This window comes from Pseudophryne corroboree, chromosome 2 (assembly GCF_028390025.1).
Source record: "Pseudophryne corroboree isolate aPseCor3 chromosome 2, aPseCor3.hap2, whole genome shotgun sequence".
In the NCBI taxonomy this organism is placed as follows: domain Eukaryota; kingdom Metazoa; phylum Chordata; class Amphibia; order Anura; family Myobatrachidae; genus Pseudophryne; species Pseudophryne corroboree.
This window is the reverse complement of record NC_086445.1, coordinates 319736790-319752080: the sequence shown is the minus strand read 5'-3', so window position 1 is coordinate 319752080 and position 15291 is coordinate 319736790. Positions and strand designations below refer to the sequence as shown.

At 43.1% G+C, this 15291-nt stretch overlaps 1 protein-coding gene across 16 annotated transcripts in view; it reads left to right on the top strand.

Annotated features, from left to right (window-relative positions):
* The window catches only part of MYCBP2 (MYC binding protein 2), a 705517-nt gene that overhangs the window by 587574 nt on the left and 102652 nt on the right, over positions 1 to 15291 (top strand). The gene's annotated exons all lie outside the window — the stretch shown is intronic.

Here is a 15291-nt window from a genome sequence, read left to right as displayed (position 1 = left end):
CAATTAATGAAGCACACAGATCTGGGAGCACATTCCCTAATCCTGTTAGCACTGGGGTCTGGGTGCCGAGATGTTAGTATAGCATCATGCAATTATGCATACAACAAGCAGTTATGACCACAGAGATATCCTATTCAACAGATGAGCCGGCCGGCTATAAACTCACGGTCATCCACGTACGCGTTTCTCCGCTTTAATCTGACCTCAGCGGCTTCCTCAGTGTGTAACACACTGTGGGCATAACTGCTTGTTGTATGCATAATTGCTTGATGCTATACTAACATCTTGGCACCCAGACCCCAGTGCTAAGGGGATTAGGGAATGTGCTCCCAGATCTGTGTGCTTCATTAATTGCCTGCTATCAGAGACTGCCTATTAACAAACACTTCTGCTTTAAAGAGATTACTAATCACAAGCTCAATACTGCTGCTTTGTTTGTCTTTGCATCAATCAATTCTTGGGACATTTCTGCTATTCCACAAAACCCCGGTTGTGCAGGGGTAGAACAACTGAAGTACAATTACATTTTGCTGCATATCGAATTAGTCCTATGGACATTTGAATATTTGCGTAACATTGCAGGGACGCCTGCTTTGTTATACGAGTCACCTGTGAATAGATGCAAGAATTACATTAATATCTCTAGGTGTTTAATAGTATAATATTCTGATATATGTGTTTATTTTATGATAGGAATAGCTGAATATATAAACTAGTAATTTTACTGTTTTATTTTTACCGGCCGGTAACTGGGGGAATTGTTTTCTTTTATACCGTGATATTGAATAAATGTCTCATTTTGGATGATATGCGCAGTTCCATTTTTTCTTTACTCTTGATAATTCAGTCCATTCTGTGTCCAGGTACTCTAGTTCTCATTGAAGGACAGAGCATATAAAATTTATATACAGTAGCTAGATTTGCAGCTCAGACCTATTTCATTATGTATTGATAGCAACTCTTTTCTTCAGCGACTTTTTTTTGTTCTCTATAGTTACACCATATATCATGATGAATACTTTGCTCAGCTATAAGAAATTGGATTTTGTATATGAACAATGATATAATTGATTTCTTTTTTAAATGAGGTTTATTGAATAGATACCTCTTTTTTTGGTAGTACTACTGAAGTGACTTTTATTTAGGAAATGTCTGATAATGATGTTGTGCCTATCATCCTCATATTAGACATCCTTGAATACACACACCATCTGTGTGAGCGAATTGTCAGAAGTAGATTTACATGATCCTTTGTACCGTGAGCTCCATATTCTCCTTGTTATGTATTTTTGTGTACAGTATGTACAGTATACTGCCCGTTTTGACATTAACTGCTTAGGGTCTATTTTATGTCTTCATTTCATGCACCAGTAACCAGCAACATGGATATGAAATGTTTCCATCCAAATACTGTGCTTTTTTACTCCAAAGGTGCAAATGATTGCATGTTTCATATGTATATGTGCATATACATTTGTTTTTATGGTATTTCAAATGCTATTATTATCATTTAAGGCACCTTTGTAATTTTGCCAGCTGTAGTCTGTAATGTCAGTACATTTTTATTTTATTTTTATGGTTTTCTGCTTCATAATGCAGAGATCAGTAGTTTTGTTATCCCCCATCTGACTTACCTTGAGACGTTACCTTGAAAGTATCAGTGTTGCATATTCATGAAAGATATTGTTGGAGTGCCCTAAATCTTGACAGGCCTATTTCTAACATGTAGGCTGCAAGAGGTTTGGAGCAGCATAGCTGGGTGTCAGACATGTAATATGGAACTCTCCTTTATAATATTGTTAACCACATCCTGTTCATAGCGCCACAAATGCATAAAATACAGGATCATTCAGACTTTATATCTGTGACACACACGTTCACAGCATGTTTATCCTGGACTGATGCTTAAAATTATAATTTCTCTAACGTCCTAGTGGATGCTGGGGACTCCGAAAGGACCATGGGGAATAGCGGCTCCGCAGGAGACTGGGCACAAAAGTAAAAAGCTTTAGGACTACCTGGTGTGCACTGGCTCCTCCCCCTATGACCCTCCTCCAAGCCTCAGTTAGGATTTTGTGCCCGAACGAGAAGGGTGCAATCTAGGTGGCTCTCCTGAGCTGCTTAGAGTAAAAGTTTAAATAGGTTTTTTTTATTTTCAGTGAGACCTGCTGGCAACAGGCTCACTGCATCGAGGGACTAAGGGGAGAAGAAGCGAACTCACCTGCATGCAGAGTGGATTGGGCTTCTTAGGCTACTGGACATTAGCTCCAGAGGGACGATCACAGGCCCAGCCATGGATGGGTCCCGGAGCCGCGCCGCCGTCCCCCTTACAGAGCCAGAAGACTGAAGAGGTCCGGAAAATCGGCGGCAGAAGACGTCCTGTCTTCACTAAGGTAGCGCACAGCACCGCAGCTGTGCGCCATTGCTCTCAGCACACTTCACACTCCGGTCACTGAGGGTGCAGGGCGCTGGGGGGGGGCGCCCTGAGACGCAATAAAAACACCTTTTTGGCAAAAAATACATCACATATAGCTCATGGGCTATATGGATGTATTTAACCCCTGCCTATTTTTACATAAAAAAACGGGAGAAAGGCCGCCGAAAAAGGGGCGGAGCCTATCTCCTCAGCACACTGGCGCCATTTTTTCCTCACAGCTCCGTTGGAGGAAGGCTCCCTGACTCTCCCCTGCAGTCCTGCACTACAGAAACAGGGTAAAACAAGAGAGGGGGGGGCACTAAATTGGCATATAAATATATACAGCAGCTATATTAGGGAAAAACACTTATATAAGGTTATCCCTGTATATATATAGCGCTCTGGTGTGTGCTGGCAAACTCCTCCTCTGTCTCCCCAAAGGGCTAGTGGGGTCCTGTCCTCTATCAGAGCATTCCCTGTGTGTGTGCTGTGTGTCGGTACGTTGTGTCGACATGTATGAGGAGGAAAATGGTGTGGAGGCGGAGCAATTGCCTGTGTTAGTGATGTCACCCCCTAGGGAGTCGACACCTGACTGGATGGTCTTATGGAAAGAATTACGTGATAGTGTCAGCACTTTACAAAAGACTGTTGACGACATGAGACAGCCGGCAAATCAGTTAATACCTGTACAGGCGTCTCAAACACCGTCAGGGGCTCTAAAGCGCCCGTTACCTCAGGTCGATACAGACACGGACACTGACTCCAGTGTCGACGGTGAGAAAACAAACGTATTTTCCAGTAGGGCCACACGTTACATGATCACGGCAATGAAGGAGGTTTTGAACATTTCTGATACTACAAGTACCACAAAAAAGGGTATTATGTGGGGTGTGAAAAAACTACCCGTAGTTTTTCCCGAATCAGATGAATTAAATGAGGTGTGTGATGAAGCGTGGGTTTCCCCCGATAAAAAACTGCTAATTTCTAAAAAGTTATTGGCATTATACCCTTTCCCGCCAGAGGTTAGGGCGCGTTGGGAAACACCCCCTAGCGTAGATAAGACGCTCACACGCTTATCAAAACAAGTGGCGTTACCGTCCCCTGATACGGCCGCCCTCAAGGAACCAGCTGATAGAAAGCTGGAAAATATCCTTAAAAGTATATACACACATACTGGTATTATACTGCGACCAGCAATCGCCTCAGCCTGGATGTGCAGTGCTGGGGTGGCTTGGTCGGATTCCCTGACTGAAAATATTGATACCCTGGACAGGGACAATATATTATTGACTATAGAGCATTTAAAGGATGCATTTCTATATATGCAAGATGCACAGAGGGATATTTGCACTCTGGCATCAAGAGTAAGTGCGATGTCCATTTCTGCCAGAAGAGGATTATGGACGCGACAGTGGTCAGGGGATGCGGATTCCAAACGGCATATGGAAGTATTGCCGTATAAAGGGGAGGAGTTATTTGGGGTCGGTCTATCGGACCTGGTGGCCACGGCAACGGCTGGAAAATCCACCTTTTTACCCCAAGTCACCTCGCAGCAGAAAAAGATACCGTCTTTTCAGGCTCAGTCCTTTCGTCCCCATAAGGGCAAGCGGGCAAAAGGCCACTCATATCTGCCCCGGGGCAGAGGAAGGGGAAAAAGACTGCAGCAGACAGCCTCTTCCCACGAACAGAAGCCCTCCCCCGCTTCTGCCAAGTCCTCAGCATGACGCTGGGGCCTTACAAGCGGACTCAGGCACGGTGGGGGCCCGTCTCAAGAATTTCAGCGCGCAGTGGGCTCACTCGCAAGTGGACCCCTGGATCCTGCAGGTAGTATCTCAGGGGTACAAATTGGAATTCGAGACGTCTCCCCCTCGCAGGTTCCTGAAGTCTGCTTTACCAACGTCTCCCCCCGACAGGGAGGCGGTATTGGAAGCCATTCACAAGCTGTATTCCCAGCAGGTGATAATCAAGGTACCCCTCCTACAACAGGGAAAGGGGTATTATTCCACGCTGTTTGTGGTACCGAAGCCGGACGGCTCGGTGAGACCCATTTTAAATCTGAAATCCTTGAACACTTACATAAAAAGGTTCAAGTTCAAGATGGAGTCACTCAGAGCAGTGATAGCGAACCTGGAAGAAGGGGACTATATGGTGTCTCTGGACATCAAGGATGCTTACCTCCATGTCCCAATTTGCCCTTCTCACCAAGGGTACCTCAGGTTTGTGGTACAGAACTGTCACTATCAGTTTCAGACGCTGCCGTTTGGATTGTCCACGGCACCCCGGGTCTTTACCAAGGTAATGGCCGAAATGATGATTCTTCTTCGAAGAAAAGGCGTCTTAATTATCCCTTACTTGGACGATCTCCTGATAAGGGCAAGGTCCAGAGAACAGTTAGAGGTCGGAGTAGCACTATCTCAAGTAGTACTACGACAGCACGGATGGATTCTAAATATTCCAAAATCGCAGCTGATTCCGACGACACGTCTGCTGTTCCTAGGGATGATTCTGGACACAGTACAGAAAAAGGTGTTTCTCCCGGAGGAGAAGGCCAAGGAGTTATCCGACCTAGTCAGGAACCTCCTAAGACCAGGCCAAGTGTCAGTACATCAATGCACAAGGGTCCTGGGAAAGATGGTGGCTTCTTACGAAGCGATTCCATTCGGCAGATTCCGCGCAAGAACTTTTCAGTGGGATCTGCTGGACAAATGGTCCGGATCGCATCTTCAAATGCATCAGCGGATAACCCTGTCTCCAAGGACAAGGGTGTCTCTCCTGTGGTGGTTACAGAGTGCTCATCTCCTAGAGGGCCGCAGATTCGGCATTCAGGATTGGGTCCTGGTGACCACGGATGCCAGCCTGAGAGGCTGGGGAGCAGTCACACAGGGAACAAATTTCCAGGGCTTGTGGTCAAGCATGGAAACGTCACTTCACATAAATATCCTGGAACTAAGGGCCATTTACAATGCCCTAAGTCAGGCAAGACCTCTGCTTCAGGGTCAGCCGGTGTTGATCCAGTCGGACAACATCACGGCAGTCGCCCACGTAAACAGACAGGGCGGCACAAGAAGCAGGAGGGCAATGATGGAAGTGGCAAGGATTCTTCGCTGGGCGGAGAATCATGTGATAGCACTGTCAGCAGTGTTCATTCCGGGAGTGGACAACTGGGAAGCAGACTTCCTCAGCAGACACGATCTTCACCCGGGGGAGTGGGGACTTCACCCAGAAGTCTTCCACATGATTGTGAACCGTTGGGAAAAACCAAAGGTGGACATGATGGCGTCCCGCCTCAACAAAAAACTGGACAGATATTGCGCCAGGTCAAGGGACCCTCAGGCAATAGCTGTGGACGCTCTGGTAACACCGTGGGTGTACCAGTCAGTGTATGTGTTCCCTCCTCTTCCTCTCATACCAAAAGTACTGAGAATCATAAGAAGGAGAGGAGTAAAGACTATACTCGTGGCTCCGGATTGGCCAAGAAGGACTTGGTACCCGGAAATTCAAGAGATGCTCACGGAAGACCCGTGGCCTCTACCTCTAAGAAAGGACCTGCTCCAGCAGGGACCATGTCTGTTCCAAGACTTACCGCGGCTGCGTTTGACGGCATGGCGGTTGAACGCCGGATCCTGAAGGAAAAAGGCATTCCGGATGAAGTCATCCCTACCCTGATCAAAGCCAGGAAGGATGTAACCGTACAACATTATCACCGTATTTGGCGTAAATATGTTGCGTGGTGCTAGGCCAGGAAGGCCCCTACAGAGGAATTTCAACTGGGTCGTTTCCTGCATTTCCTGCAAACAGGACTGTCTATGGGCCTCAAATTGGGGTCCATTAAGGTTCAAATTTCGGCCCTGTCTATATTCTTCCAAAAAGAACTGGCTTCTGTTCCTGAAGTTCAGACGTTTGTCAAGGGAGTACTGCATATACAGCCTCCTTTTGTGCCTCCAGTGGCACCTTGGGATCTCAATGTAGTTTTGGGATTCCTAAAATCACATTGGTTTGAACCACTCACCACTGTGGACTTAAAATATCTCACATGGAAAGTGGTAATGCTGTTAGCCCTGGCTTCAGCCAGGCGTGTCTCAGAATTGGCGGCTTTATCCTATAAAAGCCCTTACCTAATTTTTCATACGGACAGGGCAGAATTGAGGACTCGTCCTCAATTTCTCCCTAAGGTGGTTTCAGCTTTTCACTTAAACCAGCCTATTGTGGTGCCTGCGGCTACTAGGGACTTGGAGGATTCCAAGTTGCTGGACGTAGTCAGGGCCCTGAAAATATGTTTCCAGGACGGCTGGAGTCAGAAAATCTGATTCGCTGTTTATCCTGTATGCACCCAACAAGCTGGGTGCTCCTGCTTCTAAGCAGACGATTGCTCGTTGGATTTGTACGATACAATTCAGCTTGCACATTCTGTGGCAGGCCTGCCACAGCCAAAATCTGTAAAAGCCCATTCCACACGGAAAGTGGGCTCATCTTGGGCGGCTGCCCGAGGGGTCTCGGCTTTACAACTTTGCCGAGCAGCTACTTGGTCAGGGGCAAACACGTTTGCTAAATTCTACAAATTTGATACCCTGGCTGAGGAGGACCTGGAGTTCTCTCATTCGGTGCTGCAGAGTCATCCGCACTCTCCCGCCCGTTTGGGAGCTTTGGTATAATCCCCATGGTCCTTTCGGAGTCCCCAGCATCCACTAGGACGTTAGGGAAAATAAGAATTTACTTACCGATGATTCTATTTCTCGTAGTCCGTAGTGGATGCTGGGCGCCCATCCCAAGTGCGGATTGTCTGCATTACTTGTACATAGTTTTTGTTACAAAAATCGGGTTATTGTTGTTGTGAGCCATCTTTTCAGAGGCTCCTTCTGTTATCATGCTGTTAACTGGGTTCAGATCACAAGTTGTACGGTGTGATTGGTGTGGCTGGTATGAGTCTTACCCAGGATTCAAAATCCTTCCTTATTGTGTACGCTCGTCCGGGCACAGTATCCTAACTGAGGCTTGGAGGAGGGTCATAGGGGGAGGAGCCAGTGCACAACAGGTAGTCCTAAAGCTTTTTACTTTTGTGCCCAGTCTCCTGCGGAGCCGCTATTCCCCATGGTCCTTTCGGAGTCCCCAGCATCCACTACGGACTATGAGAAATAGAATTATCGGTAAGTAAATTCTTATTTTAAATTTCTCTAGCATCCATAAGGGATATTGGGGAAAATTACAGTAGTACGGTGGGGTATAGATGGGGTCCAGAGGAGCTGGTGCACTTTAAATTTCCGGGTGTGCTGGCTCCTCCCCTCTATGCCCCCTCCCACAGGCAGTTTAGAAAAAAGTGCCCTCAGGAGAGGACGCACATCTCTGCAGCTCCAGAGTTTTCTTCACTTTATTTAAAACTTATTTTTTTCGGTATGCTGTTTGGGCAACAGCATACCTGCACCGTGGGAGGTTAGGGAGTTAACGGTCACCGGCTTTGCGAGGTACAGAGCCGCTTCCCCGCTGCAGGACCACCGTCCTGAGAGGTTGTTTGTCCAGCGGGGCACTGCGCCTTGGCTGTCGCAATCGCAGCATGCAGCACACTCCTAACATATGCCTGAAGGTGACGTCACGTCTGTGGTGAGTACAAACCAGGGGCCCCACTAGGGGGTTCCCCCGGTTCAAAGTGCTGCTGGGCGCGGCATACGGGATCCGCTAGAGCCCCCTGTGTAAACTAGCTCAAGATGGCTTAAACTAGCACTTGTGTGATGTTTTTAAGCATGATAGGAGACTTTGCCAGTATAAAAATTACATTAGCTCCGGCAGCATTGGGGAGGGGGGGGCGCAGCTACTTCAGAGCGGGACCAGAGGCTTTTTGGCGCCTTCCTCTGCTTAATGCAGTAGCAAACAGCACACACAGCTATTCCTGACTCCCAAGACATGCTGGAAAACTGGTACAGGGTGTAGAAAAGGGGGAGAGCCGCTATTGTACGCAATCTGTGTCCTCTACAGGACAGTATTTACTAGTGTTTCATTGTAATATTATTAGCTGCCAGCCTCACTGGGACTGTGCAACTAGGGGTGTGCTGGTGTCTTTTCTCTGTATGTCTCCTCTCACATACAGTAAGGGCAGGCTTGATCAGTATACTGTCTGTGTGTATGTTATTCTGATTACTATAAACATGGGTAAACACAAGCTCTGTAGTGTATGCCACACTAGATTCTCTCCCTTATCTACTGATTCTGTTTCATGTGAACAATGCAGCCAATCTTCACAAATCAGTGAAGGGGCTGGGGGAGATGGTCCAGAGCCCTCCTGGCTAGGGGCTCTTAAAACTATGATGTCTGATATGTCATCACAACTGTCTGCTAATGTTCAGAAAACTAAGCTACTACAACAGACTGTTGCAGACTTAGCTGCTAGGGCAGATATTGCACAGCCCTCCATCTCTCATGCAGGTCCACAGAAACGTGGTTTGCCTGCCCTACTCTCTCGTTCAGATGAGGATATACAAGAGGATGGGGAGGACTTAGATCCCATTAGTGGGGATTCTGATTCTGCTCAGGGTATTGAACCCCTCATTCTGGCTATATGGGACGTGTTAAAAGCTCCCTCTAGAGGACACTGCATCACAGCAGTCGTTTTTCTTTACACAAAATAAGCTAATGTCACTTTCCCTGATTCTGCAGAGTTAGATGACCTTTTCAAATTGGCCTGGAAAAATCCAGACAAAAAATTCCAAGTGTCAAAAAAGATTTTGCGCACTTTCCCATTTGCTCCTGAAGGTAGGAAATTCTGGGAAGAACCCCCGGGGGTTGACGTATCAATCTCTCGACTGTCCAAAAAGGCGGTGCTGCCTGCCCCAGGGCTCCTTTACCATGAAGGATCCAGGGGACAGAAAGAGAGAGACTACTCTCAAATCTATTTACATGGCAGCAGGTCTATCGCAGAGGCCAGTCATAGCAGGTTACTGGATGACCCATACCATTCATACGTGGCCTACTCAAATTCAGGGGGGCCTCTCCGGGGATATGCCTCTGGTCACTATGGTGACTCTCCTCAGGCACATTCAGGACACTACACGTGTCCTGTGTGACTCGCTTAAGGAGATGGGGAATATTAATGCTAGGACTTCTGCCATGGCAGTGTCGGCGCGCAGGGCTTTGTGGTTGCGTCAGTGGATAGCGGATGCAGAATCAAAGCGCAGTGTGGAATACCAACCAAATATAACAACAATAAGGCTGCGCTTAGAGATGAATTGTCATAACAACTAATAAAATTTATTATACTTAAAATCTGTCAGTTAAATCATTAAAAATACATATATATTACTTATATTAACCTCTGATCATCATTTTGATAATGCATAAGCCTGTGCAGATTTTGCCGTGAGACCTTCTATACTTGAAACCAAATGGATCCTGGGGCTATAGCATAGTCCCTGGGCTGGAAAGTATGTCCCAACGCTGGAGGATTAGCAGTTCCAATAAAGATGCAAGATTTATGGAAAGTCCTCACCAGTGTGCGTGTGGATGAACAAAGTCCAGTCCTTAATTGCGGATGTGGTTCCAATAGAGCAGTCTGTAGGGTCCACGGTAGTCCAAGCTGAGGTGATAGGCTGTAGTAAGATGATCAGAGGGCTCACAGCTGACGCGTTTCACAGCTCTCTGCTGCTTTCTCAAAGGTGACTGTGGTTCACAACTGACAGTGTATTTATACTATAGTTAATTACTTCATTCAAAACAATGTGTATGAACAATTCATCTCTTTATATGTACCAACATTTAAAAGTAAACATTTTTTCTTCAATCTAGTTAGACTCAGAGGCATAATTATTAAAACATGATTACATTTGTTTATTAGAAATGGTTTAAATTCATCATATATCGGAGCCGCGGGTGTTGGAACGCACGCGGCTCCTTTTACTTCCGGTATATGGAACGCACTTGTTGCTATAGTACCACCAATCTTAACTTGATTATACAGTCATGTGACCTACATTTCTTAGTGGAATATCCGTGTAATGAGCCGCACGATGGCTGTGCTGTTTCCGGTCTGTGACCCGCAATCGTTACCGTGGTGATGAAGTGTGTTTCCACCCCCTCGTCACGGTTCCATGCGGTCACGTGATCGGACTCTCCGGAGAATTTAAAAATAGCCGACAAATTCGTTTTGATGTCGTTCTACCTTTATAACAAAGTGAGCACTACCTAGCTGTTACACTTTAAAAAGAACAATACAGAGCTTACATGCTATATATATTTTTATCTTTATCGTGCACCTTTTCAAAGGTTCATCCTTATTATATGAACTTCACGATACTACTTATATCAATACCTATATCTACATCATTAGGCTTATAAGAGAGACATTATGACTATAATTCATATCCAATAAAAGTATTAATATTACGCCATAATTAATTTATTATTAAATAGATTCATATGTATATTACCTCTATGTACAAATAGGTAAGAGGGATGTATTCATTCTGGATGTAGTTTGAGAATAATTTGTAGAGATATAGAATTCAATAGGAATAATACCCAACACTACACCGAGGGGCTATTATATTCCTATATAATGGTGATTTTAACGACTTATCTTTTTACATTGTCATAAAGAAAAATATCTACGCTCATACATACATCCATCTCTACTCCTATACTCTCAATTTTTATTTTTATAATTATTATTATTGTTATTACTATTTCTTACATTCAAAAGGATTTTTTAATGTACTTAATATTAATTAACACAAAAATAATTCACTTAGATGACACAATTAAGTTCTACTGATTCATTTAGGCCTGCTGGAAATATACTGTTCATTTTCAGCATCCAGTAAACCTCCTGTCTACATAAAGTTTTGTAACGGTCTCCACCACGTGGAGTTCTGGGTATGAATTCTAAACCTAGTACCTTGAGGCAGTTTGGATTACCATGATGATTATCAGCATAGTGTTTTGATACACTATGTGTATGAATTCTCTTAATAATATTTCTGCGGTGCTCAAGAAATCTCGTTCTCAGGGGGCGGGTGGTTCTGCCAATATACTTCAGACCACAACCGCATGTTAACATGTAGATTATATAAGAGGTATTACAGTTCATGTATGTTTTTAGCTCATAGAAATTCTCTCCTTCATCATTATTAACCCTAAGTGTATGATCAGCTGTATATTTGCAGGTCAAACATCTGTTTCCTCCACATTTATAGAATCCCTTTATTTTCATATTATGTTGTGATAGCCAATTGGTATTTACAGAGCTATCTTTATCTTTAATTCCTTTTAAATAGCTTGGTGCTAATATGTTTTTAAAAGACCTATTTTTCCGGAAAATGAAATTTGGTTCTTTAGGGAGAAGGTTTATCAATATATTATCCTGTTTTAAGATGTCGTAGTTCTTGGTGACAATCTTCTTGATATCTGTATAACAACTATTATAGGTGGAAATAAATGACATATCAGTCTTCATATCTCCATCATTTTTATTTAGTTTCTTTTTGGATGGATTGAGGAGTTCATCTCTGTTTAGTTCCCTAACTTCTTTTAGCGCTTTTTGTACTAAATGATTTGGATACCCTCTGTCTATAAATGAGTCTATCATGGTTTTAGCTTGATTATCAAAAGTGTGTAAATCTGAGCAGTTTCTCCTAATGCGGAGCAGTTGACTCTTGGGAATACTTCTTTTCCATGCTGAGTGATGTGCACTGTTAAAGTGTAAATAGGAATTTGTGCCTGTTTCTTTAATGTAATTACGTGTAGTAAGTTCCTGATCAATAATTTCTAACGAAATATCCAAAAAATTCGTGTGGGAAGTGTTATAAGAGTGAGTGAAAGTGAGATTGAAAGAATTTTTGTTCAAGTGGGATACAAATGAAAGGGCAGAAGTGTGATCCCCATCCCAAATTATAAACAAATCATCTATGTAGCGCCCGTAGAGGACCAGGTTGGCGCCGAACCCGCCCCCCCCACACGAGCTGGTCTTCGACCTTGCCCCTGTAGAGGTTGGCGTAGCTCGGCGCGAACCTGGTCCCCATCGCTGTTCCCATCACCTGGAGATAAAAAGTGTCCAAAAATAAAAAATAATTGTGTGTAAGTATAAAGGAAATAGAATCCAAAAGAAATTGTTTGTGTCTCTCCCTGAGGTCCCCATCTTTTGTTAATCTATTTGCAATAATACATGTCCCTAGATCATGGGGTATATTAGAGTACAAACTTTGTACATCAAGTGTTAGGAATGCGTAAGACTCCTTCCACTTAATTTCACTGATTAAGTTTAGAAAGTGGGTGGTATCTTTGATGTGTGACCTCAGGGTAGAGACACGTGGCTGTAAAAAGGAATCAACATAATGGGATAAATTAGATGTGAGAGAGTCAACACCAGAGATGATAGGGCGACCAGGGGGTGATGTGAGGGACTTGTGTATCTTGGGGAGGTGATAATAAATATTTTGTCCTTATCCAACGGTACCCATTTATTATCACCTCCCCAAGATACACAAGTCCCTCACATCACCCCCTGGTCGCCCTATCATCTCTGGTGTTGACTCTCTCACATCTAATTTATCCCATTATGTTGATTCCTTTTTACAGCCACGTGTCTCTACCCTGAGGTCACACATCAAAGATACCACCCACTTTCTAAACTTAATCAGTGAAATTAAGTGGAAGGAGTCTTACGCATTCCTAACACTTGATGTACAAAGTTTGTACTCTAATATACCCCATGATCTAGGGACATGTATTATTGCAAATAGATTAACAAAAGATGGGGACCTCAGGGAGAGACACAAACAATTTCTTTTGGATTCTATTTCCTTTATACTTACACACAATTATTTTTTATTTTTGGACACTTTTTATCTCCAGGTGATGGGAACAGTGATGGGGACCAGGTTCGCGCCGAGCTACGCCAACCTCTACATGGGCGAGGTCGAAGACCAGCTCGTGTGGGGGGGCGGGTTCGGCGCCAACCTGGTCCTCTACGGGCGCTACATAGATGATTTGTTTATAATTTGGGATGGGGATCACACTTCTGCCCTTTCATTTGTATCCCACTTGAACAAAAATTCTTTCAATCTCACTTTCACTCACTCTTATAACACTTCCCACACGAATTTTTTGGATATTTCGTTAGAAATTATTGATCAGGAACTTACTACACGTAATTACATTAAAGAAACAGGCACAAATTCCTATTTACACTTTAACAGTGCACATCACTCAGCATGGAAAAGAAGTATTCCCAAGAGTCAACTGCTCCGCATTAGGAGAAACTGCTCAGATTTACACACTTTTGATAATCAAGCTAAAACCATGATAGACTCATTTATAGACAGAGGGTATCCAAATCATTTAGTACAAAAAGCGCTAAAAGAAGTTAGGGAACTAAACAGAGATGAACTCCTCAATCCATCCAAAAAGAAACTAAATAAAAATGATGGAGATATGAAGACTGATATGTCATTTATTTCCACCTATAATAGTTGTTATACAGATATCAAGAAGATTGTCACCAAGAACTACGACATCTTAAAACAGGATAATATATTGATAAACCTTCTCCCTAAAGAACCAAATTTAATTTTCCGGAAAAATAGGTCTTTTAAAAACATATTAGCACCAAGCTATTTAAAAGGAATTAAAGATAAAGATAGCTCTGTAAATACCAATTGGCTATCACAACATAATATGAAAATAAAGGGATTCTTTAAATGTGGAGGAAACAGATGTTTGACCTGCAAATATACAGCTGATCATACACTTAGGGTTAATAATGATGAAGGAGAGAATTTCTATGAGCTAAAAACATACATGAACTGTAATACCTCTTATATAATCTACATGTTAACATGCGGTTGTGGTCTGAAGTATATTGGCAGAACCACCCGCCCCCTGAGAACGAGATTTCTTGAGCACCGCAGAAATATTATTAAGAGAATTCATACACATAGTGTATCAAAACACTATGCTGATAATCATCATGGTAATCCAAACTGCCTCAAGGTACTAGGTTTAGAATTCATACCCAGAACTCCACGTGGTGGAGACCGTTACAAAACTTTATGTAGACAGGAGGTTTACTGGATGCTGAAAATGAACAGTATATTTCCAGCAGGCCTAAATGAATCAGTAGAACTTAATTGTGTCATCTAAGTGAATTATTTTTGTGTTAATTAATATTAAGTACATTAAAAAATCCTTTTGAATGTAAGAAATAGTAATAACAATAATAATAATTATAAAAATAAAAATTGAGAGTATAGGAGTAGAGATGGATGTATGTATGAGCGTAGATATTTTTCTTTATGACAATGTAAAAAGATAAGTCGTTAAAATCACCATTATATAGGAATATAATAGCCCCTCGGTGTAGTGTTGGGTATTATTCCTATTGAATTCTATATCTCTACAAATTATTCTCAAACTACATCCAGAATGAATACATCCCTCTTACCTATTTGTACATAGAGGTAATATACATATGAATCTATTTAATAATAAATTAATTATGGCGTAATATTAATACTTTTATTGGATATGAATTATAGTCATAATGTCTCTCTTATAAGCCTAATGATGTAGATATAGGTATTGATATAAGTAGTATCGTGAAGTTCATATAATAAGGATGAACCTTTGAAAAGGTGCACGATAAAGATAAAAATATATATAGCATGTAAGCTCTGTATTGTTCTTTTTAAAGTGTAACAGCTAGGTAGTGCTCACTTTGTTATAAAGGTAGAACGACATCAAAACGAATTTGTCGGCTATTTTTAAATTCTCCGGAGAGTCCGATCACGTGACCGCATGGAACCGTGACGAGGGGGTGGAAACACACTTCATCACCACGGTAACGATTGCGGGTCACAGACCGGAAACAGCACAGCCATCGTGCGGCTCATTACACG